The following is an 11,992-nucleotide window of genomic DNA, read 5'->3' as shown; positions in this document are numbered from 1 at the left end:
TATAACATGCACACTATGCTTAATATATACTGTTGTGAGTTTAATTATCTACCAAATAATGTTTATTGGCCACCAACTATTTTTGAAGAATGATTTCCAAATCCAAAATTACGTAGGAAATTGAAAGGTTGACCTGAATCTAGTCGAATTCATACTGATATGAATGATTCTAAAAGAGAGCAAAATCTATCAAAACTTTGTGACCACTGTAGAGGTGAAGGCCATAATAGAAAACATTGTCCACATCTTCCTAAATATTGACCTAGACGATAAAACCTTCATAATTGTGTGTAGTTCATGTTTTTAGTTGTACTTTTTTTACTGCGATTATGTACTTCTCTATTTTTTTATCTTTCACTTCATCTTTTTTGGATTGTACTTTTTTATATTTGTTTATGTATTTTAAACATCCCTATTTTTAACTTCCACTTTAATTCATGCATAAGTGCAAACTATTCATAAATAACTTTTACTTAATATACTAGTTACTTCATTAGTAAAGACAAATTCATACATATATTTAAAACATAAAAATCAATATTTTTTCATATATTATAGTAATTTTTTTCAACCCTCTCTAAAATTTGTTTATTACGTCAGACTGCTAAATCTTCATATTTGTCTTTCGTCTACTTCTCAAAGTCCATACACTTATTATTTTTTCATATCTCTCTAGAAGTCGTTTGCTACGTCGGATTGATAAGTCTTCATACTTCTTTTTCTTCTTCTCAATTTTCTTCTTCTTATTATCTTCTTCAAGTTTCATCATCTTCTTATGTTCCTCAACTATTGGTTTTATTGCCTCCTTTATCCACTCCTCATCTGAAGACGAGCTTGAATTTGAATTATCTCAGTAGTCAGACCCAAAAAAATCATTCGAGAAATCAGAATGAAAATTTTCTCACAAATACATGATTTGATTCTCAATTTTTTTTCTCACTTCTCATATAAACACCATCAACTTACCCCTCCCCTATTTATACAAAAAAAAATTTGCAACATGATCGTTGGAACTTGCCACTCCCACATGATGAGTTTTTTTTATTGAATTTAAAAACATACCCATCGTCAGATAGCTATAAACGACTAGTGGATTTAAATCAATAGGAACTCGTCACGTTCACATGACAAGTTCTAATTTTTTAAACAATAATTATATAATTAAAAAATATTTTTTTAATTTACAAAAAGATATTATTTTAATAAAACTTCTCACATAAGTATGATAAATATCAAGAAATATATTAAAATATTGGATCCCATGACCCTATATATCTAGATTCATTAAAATAGATTTCTAGAAAAACTCGTCGTATGAGTTTACCATACGTTATGCCATTTTATGTAGATACCAAAATAATTTTGGGGTTGGCCTATCAAGCTAATTTTTTTGCCTGCTTGGCGTATTTGGCCAATTTTGCCCCCATCTGGACTTGCGAATATATTGAGAGAACCCTAAATGAGAATATCTTTACGAGTACAAAATTGACTAAATTTTATGAGCTAAAAAGATTGAAATGCCCTTATAATAATAGAAAGACTATGAAAACCTCATACTTGAATAAAAACTTCACATAACTAGTTGATTAGATCGGTAATTGCTAAGAGTTTCTAAATAATTAATATACCTCGAGTATAACATAATAAAGTTAGATAAACTACAAAGAGAGAATAATCATCATCATAAATTTTATAAGCTTGAGCCTAATTCATAAATAATGATGGTAGACGTGAGATATGTATTGTGATGATTAGGGGTGTAAACGAGCCGAGTCGAGTTCGAGTATTACTGAGCTCGACTTGAAAACTCGTGAGCTTAAAATTTTCAAGCTCGACTTGAATTCGAAATCCTAATTTTCAAGCTCGACTCGAACTCGAAATCCTGAATTGAAGCTCGTGAGCAGCTTGAAAAGGCTCGAAATGAAAAAAAATTCTTAAACTTAACTCGATTGAAGCCTCAAACTCGAACATGAACATTAAATACATGAAAGTTTACTGTATTTTTAAAAAAAATCAAAACATAAATATTAACATTATTAATAATTTATTTTTTTTAAAAATAAAATATTAACATATTATATTTTCGAGTTGTTTACGAGCTTTTCGTGTCGAATATCGAGTAGTTCGTTTCAGCTAGTTAAGAACTCGAGTCGAGCTCGAGCCGAGTCCATTCAATACGAGTATTTATCGAGCCTTGATCGAATCGATTTCTAGTAGCTCACGGTCAGTCTTGTCTCCAAGTCTACGTGGCGAGTTTTAAGTTACTGTAATAAATGTCATAGATTGCAAATTAATTTTGGAGATAACGTAAATTGTTTGCCCGCCTGATCTATGAAGCCAATTTTACTGTGTATTTATATATGGCCTAAGGACACCCATATTATGGAATAATTGTACGAAGTTAAACTATTTGTATAAGGTTCATGGTATTTGATGTGTAGTAATTTCAGATATCGATTCCTCCTATACTACCTAGTATATAATGATTTTAGGTACCATAGCATGTTGCTGTATTTATAGTAGCTTGTTAGTAATTTAGTCTTAAACTTTATTATTATTTTAACTTATACTCTATTTAATCTCTGATTTTTTACAAAGATTTTTTAAATTATTAATCATCGAATTTTATTTAATTATAGTATTTTTAAAAAATATTTGATTGAAGAGATATTTTAGTGGTCCAATATAACATATTATATCCGTTGAATCTAGAGATCAAGTTTAAGGTATTATACCTTAATTTCGATATCAACACTAAGAATCACTACAAAACTCCAACCATGATTGGAAACGAGTCTTCTTCTTCTTTTCGATTTTTCCTAAGCACTCTAGAAATCTCCCTTAGCCAGACGATATGGACAGTCTATAACACCACCATCATGATCCCTTAGCCACAAGGGTAGTGATCATTGTATGCGTTTGTCATTCTAGTTTTCATGTCCAAGAGCATCTAGTAACATCTTGGCCTATATGTGTTTCGGTCAGTTATAATACTGAAAAATAATTCTTCTTTTGCTGCAATAATCATAATGTGTCTCTTTGTAATAGGGCTTGTGTTACGATTCGATTTTGGGTTTAGGCATGTTAAATTAGTAAAAATAAGGATTTGACATTTTAGTTAGTAAAATTGAGTTAGAGAACCATTGGTTACATTCTCATACCAGTTGAGGGTAAACCGAATTTTGAAACAAGGGCCAATTTGAGAAGAATTTTTACAAAATGAGTTTAATTTCTAAAGGAGGTTACATTTCAAATATTTTCTCAAGATTCTTTCATTTTCACTATATTTTCCTTTAGCCCAAACACCCTACATATGGGGATTACTTCATTCATTGTACATTGAGTTCAGGTTACAAATAGTACATGTTGGCCAAAATTAGGAATGAACAAAACTCGACTTGAAAAATTGATATTTTCGATTTAATTCGGAAAAGATTGATTCAAATTGATTTGACTTATAATTTTATAAACTATGACTTGAAAAAAAATTAAATTCGAGTCGAGTTATAAAATAAATTTGAATAATAACTCAAATAACTCAAATTTCTTAGTAATTAATAGATTGATTTTCAAGTTTGAGTCAAATCTCCAAACTCTGTATGATATATGTATATCACATATGAAAAATAATATGAATAAATATATATTTATGACATATGGTTATAGAAAACCGTTTAAATTAAAATTAAATAGTACCATAGTATTATGAATAGTTACAAATAAATTTAAACAAAAACTTAAACAACTCGACTCGAAAAAATTTCAGCTCGAATAACTTAAAATATTTTGACTCAACTCAATCGAATGCGGACCCCTAATGGAATTTCAGGTCATTCATTGTACAAAGATGGCCTAACCGATCCAGAAAGGTGCTAACTTATGATCTTCTCTATATAAGGAAGCATGCAAGGACATTGTAGAATGTATTCTCCTACAAATTACATTTTGTCTCCAGGGGCCATCAATGAGGCATAAAAACCACCCTTGATTTGCATTAATGTTTCATGCCTTCCTTTCTCCACTATAACTCCATTTCTAATCACCGCAATCAAATCCGAGCCCTTGATTGTAGATAACCGGTGGCTCACCACTACTGTCGTCCGCCCGATCGTGACTTGCTCGAGTGCTTCTTGAACTGCTCGTTCCGACTCGGCATCAAGAGCACTGGTGGCTTCATCTAGTAGTAATATCTTCGGAGCTCTGATGACTGCTCGTGCAATCGCGACCCGTTGTTTTTGTCCTCCGGACAAATGTATGCCTCGTTCACCTACTACGGAATCGTACCCCTGTTGCAATCGTCTAATGAAGTTGTGTGCATTGGCCAATTCCGCCGCGGCTTTGATTTCAGCATCGGTTGCGTTTCCCGACTTCCCATAGGCGATGTTCGCTCGAATGGTGTCGTTGAATAGGACAGGCTCCTGACTCACTATACCTATTTGTTCCCTTAGCCATCTTAACTGCAACTTTGAGATCTCAACTCCATCCAATGTGATGTGTCCTGAATTCGGTTCATAAAACCTTAGCAACAATGATATGAATGTCGATTTTCCACTTCCGCTTTCTCCGACCAAAGCAACTGTCTGAGATTAAATGTGACACCGTCCACAGATTATCAGTTCCGAAATGCCGTAAGATTATAACAAGCAACTCTTAAGGTGATATCGACTCACCTTGCCGGTTCGAATCGTCAAGCTAAGGTCTCGAAATATTTTAAGTTCAGGCCTAGTAGGATACCTGAAACTTACATGCTTAAACTGAATATCTCCTTTAACACGTTTCAACATTTTCCCACTGTTCTGACTTGGGTCTATTTTGGACCTCTGGTCCAGAATTTCAAAGATGGAAGCAACTGAAACCTTGGCTTTACCGACATCAGGGGCTAGGGAGTTCGACTGAGAGATACCGATGGCTGAAACACTCAGAGCAAAAAAGACCTACAGGAAATCGATATTTATGTACAGTTAGGCTCTTAACTTATCATGTCGCGACCCGTTCAATCGATTGGGTACTCTCATTTCATGTCGAGCCCCGTTCGATCGATCGGGTACTCTCATTTCATGTGTTAAGTTCATGCTTGAGAAGGAGCGCTCTCATTCATGTTTTAAGTTCAAGCTTGGAAGGAGCCACATTCAAGGGACAACTTTGAGGGGTCGGTGGTCACCTCAAGACGATAATACCGGCTTATGGACACGACCATAAGTCAATATTTTCGTCATTAGACACCCAAGATCAAATGGTACCTGGGTTACGAAATAGAATCAACCGTGGCCGTGAAAAGTACCCGGCTCATTCGACATGGTGTTAGAAAACGTACTCGGAAAACCTGATGGAAGGTTGTCTTGCCATGGTGCACTAAATGGGCTCCAACGTAGAAACTGATGGCATAGGCCAAAAACAGGGAGAAGGATGATATCCCTAAACCTATGCCACTAATCAATCCATGCCGAATTCCAGTCTTGAGAGGGGCTTCACATTTCTTTTCATACTGTTCCACCACCTTCATTTCCCCACAGAATGAAGCAACGGTCCTGATGCTGCCAACTGCCTCATTCGCCACTTGATTGGCTTCCTCATACATTTTCTGTTTGCAAAGTATCATTAGTGATACATACATACATACATGCATACATACATACATGCATGCGTACATAGATGCATGTGTACATACATACCTTGGCACTAGCAGTGAATCCTTTCATGGACTTGATTTGAGCATATCCACTTATCCCTATAAGAGGTAGCAAAACAAGGATGGCCAGAGCTAGTTGCCAATTTGCTTGAAAAGCGATGACCAGACCGGCGACCCCGGTGGCTGCACTCTGAGCGAAAATAGCGAGCGAGTCCCCAACCAACCTTCTTACTGAAACTGCATCCGTCGACAGTCTAGTTCCAATCACACCACTTGAGTGTTGAGGCTCATCAAACCAGCCTATATCCATGTTCACCACTTTCTCAAAGCACATCGAACGCACCCGCTGTATTAACTTACAACCGGCTATAGCGAATAAGTATGTGCTCAATGAGTGACACAACAACGACGCAACACCAAGAGCAACAAACATCAGTGCCCAAAACCTTGAATCCTTGTTGAGTTCATGAGGTTGCTCGGAGAACGTTTTGATTATACCTGAAAGAACAGTGCCGAAAATCGGCAATATTACACCATTGGCCATGGCCAGTACAGCTCCTAAGAGCAATGCAGGTATCTCTGAGCTGTTAATAGAAACCAGGCGAGAAAGTGGGACTTGTGGAGGCCTTTTTTCTAAGATTTCCATAGTCGGTTTAGGGGTTGACATATAGTGTTTAGTAATGTCTACAGATAGATGAAAGGGAGCTGGTATGGATTGGGGACTGATATGTGAAGAATCACGAACCGTTGTTATTTCCCGTTGCAACTCTTTGCTATTTTCTTGCAACCTAAGGAACCGAGTGTACAATCCATTGCGGTTCTTGAGTAGCTCCGCGTGTGAACCTGAAGTGTACAATCCATTCACATAGCATAATGTCACTGGCATGGCAGCGGTATCAGTAGTTTAAAAATTAAAACCAACCTCTTTCGACGATCATCCCATGATGAATAACTGCTATGAAATCTGCATTCCTTATGGTGGTCAAGCGATGGGAGACAACTACAACGGTTCGGTTAATCATGGCTCTTTCGAGAGCCTCTTGAACTGTCCTCTCGGATTCTCCGTCGAGAGCACTAGTAGCTTCGTCTAGAAGAAGAATTCTGGGGTCTTTTAGGACTGCTCTAGCTATGGCAATCCTCTGTTTTTGTCCGCCAGATAGCTGAATTCCTTGCTCACCCACCATTGTGTCCAGTCCCTGATGAACACATCACAATTCGAAGATCATTTTCTAACCAAACTTTAAACAAAACAATTCAGAACTCATCACATTTCAAACCTGAGGCAATTTAAATATAAATTTTGCAGCATTAGCAAGCATAGCAGCAGCCATTATGTCATCACTACTTGCATCGTCCCTTCCATATGCAATATTATCCCGAATGCTCGAAGCGAACAACACCGGTTCCTGCGAGACCAGCCCTATCTTCTGCCTTATCCATCGAAGCTGCAACGTTTTGAGATCGAAACCATCGATGAAAATCTCACCGAACAACGGATCGTAAAACCTTTCGATCAAACTAATCACTGTCGATTTGCCACTTCCACTGTGTCCCACCAGTGCTGTTGTTTTACCACTACGTATACTAAGAGATAGGCCCTTGAGTATTAGTTCTTTGGGTCTTGCAGGGTAGCTGAAATGAACGTCTCTTAATTCGATTTCGCCTAGTATATCATGCAGTTTTCTGCCCTTTGTGCAGTATGCGTCGATCATTGGTTTCCGTTCGATGATCTCAAACATCTTGAAGGCTGCGGCTTGCCCGGCAGCGAAGGCACTCAAGCTTGTTGATGCCACTCCTAATGACCTTCAATGGTAATCCATTCAAGATCAATGTTAGAAGTTTTGAGATGGACAACTACCTTGCACTGATACGGATACTGGGACATATACATGAACGTGAAACGACAATTTCTAAAATTACGGATACCCAAGACAACATAGATGGACATCCACAGACTCTAAACATTCCAAAGAAACTTACAAGGAGCTAATAACAACAGCGAAAATCACATTGATGACAGTCCCAGCAGTGTATCCTTTCTCAAGTATCATCTTCCCTCCATACCAGAAAGCAAACCCATAGCTGCAGAACAAGATACACATCAAGGTCCCGAATCCCAGTCCGGAGACCAGGCTTTCTTGAACACCAGCTTTATAAGCTCTGGACAAAGACTTGTTGTACTTGGCAATGGCCTGCTTCTCTCCTGCAAATGATGCAACCTGTTAGGGCAATATTAAACTTATTTTCATTTCCTAGTGCCAAAATGAGAACACCGAATTCATGTTCGGTATTACTTACCGTTCTTATCGAGCTGATTGTCCGTTCGGCAACAGTCGCCGAGAGTGAGTATGATGCTTGTCCGCGGAACGAAAACTTACCGACGAGCTTGTGTAAGATGGCACCGGAAATGACTAGTGGTGGGATTGAAGATAATAGCACCAGAGTGAGCAACCACCCCCTGAGTAAAGCTATGACAAAGCCTCCGGTGAATGCCGCCGCTTGCTGTATGAAGCTTCCAACCTGTAGTAAATGACTTGTCAATTCCTTGTATAGGCAAATGACTTGTCAACTCCTTGTATAGGCAAATGACTTTGTCTACATACTAACTTTACCTTCTCTCCAATGGCATCTCGAATGAGAACGGTGTCGCCCGACATCCTCCCCATCACTTCTCCGCCATTGATTTCATCGTCAAAAAAGGCGATATCCTGGCTTAGTATCGCTTTTAGGTATAAGCTTCGTATTCGTGCCGCCTGCCGCTCTCCTGTGACCATCCAAGAAGCCACCTCTGCAGGAAACAAATCATGCTTCTTTCTCATTTTTATTTTCCCCTCAACTGATGGATATCAAATGTAAGTATATGGAAGGGGGACGATGCAATAATGTACTTACGGAAAAATGATGCCGCGGCTGATGCTACAGCTAAGTACACAAACTTTAGTGACACCTGAAGATCACCTCGAATCAACTTTAACCCGAAGCAAATCGAATCGAAAAATAAATACCGAAAACTAACACAACCTGCTGATATGATATCGTTACATATGTATACCTCTGTAACTTCATGTACTTCAGTTGCGATGGTCATGCTTTTTCCAACGGAATCGACTAATTGGCCGAAGAATATCGTCATAACCGGCATGCAAACCCCATTTCCAACTGCGGATACCGATCCCACGAGCATCAATACATAATCCATGGAGTCAGCGAAGGAAAACAGCCTATAATATGGTACCAGCCTAGTGCTTCCATCTTTCTCCTCCCTCATATTTCAATTCTTCTGTAGGTTTAAGAACTTAATTATACTGCATATGCAAGAAAGGAAATGAACTTATAACATACAGGGACGGAATTAGAATCAAACGTACTTCGATTAAGAAAAACAATGTTCTTTAGACGCAACTCGACGAAACCTGAAGAACAATCCTGAAAGGAATTGGTGGAGTTCAGGCAAGAGTACGAGGGAATCAATGAAGAAGCAAGAAACAAGATGGGTTCGGAATTTTAATGGCAATCGTAAGGAGGAAGAAGACGAGACGAAGAATATTAGCGAGGGAGGGAGGCAAGAAGAAGACGAATAACTTGAATAATAATGTACGTGGGAATACAACGTATCGTTATTCTACTATGCTATGCAGCCATTGTTTTTATGTCTTTGTATTTGATGCCCTATGTAGCCTACATTTTATCATAATTTTTAATTATTATTTTTAACATATAAGAAGTGAGTGTATATACATCGACCGAACTACCATGATTCCATGGATCAAATTGCTTGACTTTGAAATTTGGAGGGATTTAAGAAGTGTTTTAATTAAAAAAAAATAAAGACTATGATTTTATTTTAGTTAATTTTAAAATTGATAAGGAATAAAAGAATAATTAAATTAAATATTTGAGAAAATATTTGATTTTAAAGATTTTGAACTAATAGGAGCTTGAAAAATAATTAAGTTGAGAAAGTTAGGGAGAGGTAAGACTTCATTTCAAAGATCGTAAAAAAATAATAGAAGCTTGAAAATAATTAAAGTACAATATTCATTTAAGTTTTAATTAGATAAATAGTATTCAAAAGTGTTTATTTAAAAATATGACACATAATTGTTAAAGGGGTACTACATTATTCACTTTTGGATTGCAGAGATTAAGCATTCGACTAGCTGGAGTCCTTAAAAGATTTTTTCTCTCCGAGAAAAAACTTATCCTATACGTGACGTTCTTCTTCAAAGAGATGTAACTTTGAGGGATATTTGGGAAGAAGTGCGTAATAGGGGGATAAGATGGTTTGACAAAGACTCGTTTGGTTTCCGATGCATGTTTCCAAGCATGCGGTGATCACTTGGTTAGCCATTCTCAATAGGTTAGCAACTAGAGACCGGTTGCTGAAGATAGGGCTGTCCGTGTGCGCTAGGTGTGTGTTATATGATGCGGCTGCTGAATCTCGTGATCATCTGTTTTTTAGTGTTCTTTCTCAGTTGACATCTAGAGCAAAGTCCTTCGTCTGTGTTGTTGGGATAGATTGGTTCGGTCGTGAGATAGCGAATTGGAGTGGGCGGTTTCTACGCTAAAGGGTAAGTCCGTGGCTGTTACTATCATCAAGTTGGCTTGGAGTGCGTTTCTTTACTTGATTTAAGAAGAACGTAATAGGAGGATTTTTTGTAGTTTTGTGAGGGGGGGGGGGTAAGTTACTCTAGATTTGTTAAAGGAATTAGTTCGATTTAAACTTTCTAGAATAAGACAAAGAGGATGAGAGTTATTGATAGGAAACTTTGTATAGGGTGGAGTTTGATTGAGTGTCGTGTTTGTTGGGATTTTCGGAAGCTCGAATCGACAACCGAAACGGTTTGTAAAGAGGGGTCAGAACGATTTTTGTGTTTAGGGAATAAGGAGATTGAAAGATAGAAAATTTGAACAGCGATTTATAGTCGTTCGACTTCTCAACCAAGTCTACATCTACTACCTTAGCTCCTTACCAAGGATTTTCCAACAAATTCACTAATTTGTTCTTTTTTTTTAGGACAAAGAGATAATTTACAACTCCTTGGTTTTTCAAGGGCTAAACTAGAACATTTCCCTAACTTTTCACGGGATCAACTAGAACCTTTCCCCTTTACAAAATGATTAAAGAAGTAAACAAATAAACCTCTCTAAGTAGGTGTTTACAAGAATTAAGCTCACAAGAACAAAATATTTACAAGAGAAAGATGAAATAAGATTGAAAAACTCTTCTCTTGTGTTTGATTGCTCGGATAGTTGTTCTATTTCTTCTTCAAGTGTCCTCAGATTATGTTTATAGCTTGAAATGAGTTTGAAGTCGTATATAGCCGTTGGGGATGTTTTGGAGCCATTGGTGATTCATTTTCTGCAAAATAAAATTGCCCAGAACAAGTAGTATCGGCACCCCTTCAATGGGTATCGGTACCCTTTGCAATATTTGAATTTTATGATCGTTGGGCTTGAAATTACTGTAACAGTATCGGTACCCCGGTAGCATTTTGGAATTTTTGAGAATCGATACTGTTCATTATTGTTCACACAGTATCGATACTATTCATACATTATCGGTACTATTCATACAGTGCAATACTATTCATAAAAACATTTTTGTGCTCAATTCCAAATTAAATGGACTTTGAATTATTTTTGTGGATTTTGAATTATTTTTGTGAACTTTGAAAACTTTGAATAAATTCAATTCAAGTCCAAAAACATTTTACCATAAATTGTTATATCAAAACATAGTTTAACAATCTCCCCTTTTTGATATAACAAAACATTTGAAAAATCGTTTTAGGCAAAACCCCCTTAATAAAATATTTAATGAAAAAGATACCAATTGTTAAAAATATATTAATTGTTACCAATTGTTAGAAAATATATGAAAATGTTAAGCTCACCCTTTTCATTAAGAAATTGTATTTTTCAAACCATAATTCTCTCCCTTTTTGTTATATCAAAAATAATTTAAACTTTGAAGTTCTAAAATAATATTGGAGAGTGAGTGATAAATTTGACATTTAAAATTTATTTGAAAAATAAAAAACTCCCCTCAATAAATACATTTCAAACAAAAAATTAGCTTTAAGAACTTGACACTTAAACAAAAAAATTAAATTTCAACAAAGAATAACAAACATGTTAGTAGCATATGAAATTCAATATATCAAAGTCTAAAATATTTTATGCAATATTAATTGTTGAAATTAAGTGCATATGCATAAAGCTTTTCAAAAATGTTATGCATTTGAAAAGTAATTGATATCAATTGTTAGAGAGATATCTTATACAATTTTAAGTACATGCATAAACATTTAAATTTAGGTCAAAAAATTTAAAATTTTGATATCAATTGTTAGAGAGATA

At 36.3% G+C, this 11,992-nt stretch overlaps 1 pseudogene; it reads right to left on the bottom strand.

Moving 5' to 3' along the window:
* Window positions 1-3,893: 3,893 nt before the first annotated feature.
* Window positions 3,894-8,910, bottom strand: LOC120127891 (annotated as a pseudogene).
* Window positions 8,911-11,992: the final 3,082 nt, after the last annotated feature.

Source organism: Hibiscus syriacus, unplaced genomic scaffold, assembly GCF_006381635.1.
Source record: "Hibiscus syriacus cultivar Baekdansim isolate YM2019G1 unplaced genomic scaffold, ASM638163v2 tig00001478_pilon, whole genome shotgun sequence".
NCBI lineage: Eukaryota > Viridiplantae > Streptophyta > Magnoliopsida > Malvales > Malvaceae > Hibiscus > Hibiscus syriacus.
Note: the sequence above shows the minus strand (reverse complement) of the source record. Positions and strands in the feature narration are given on the sequence as shown.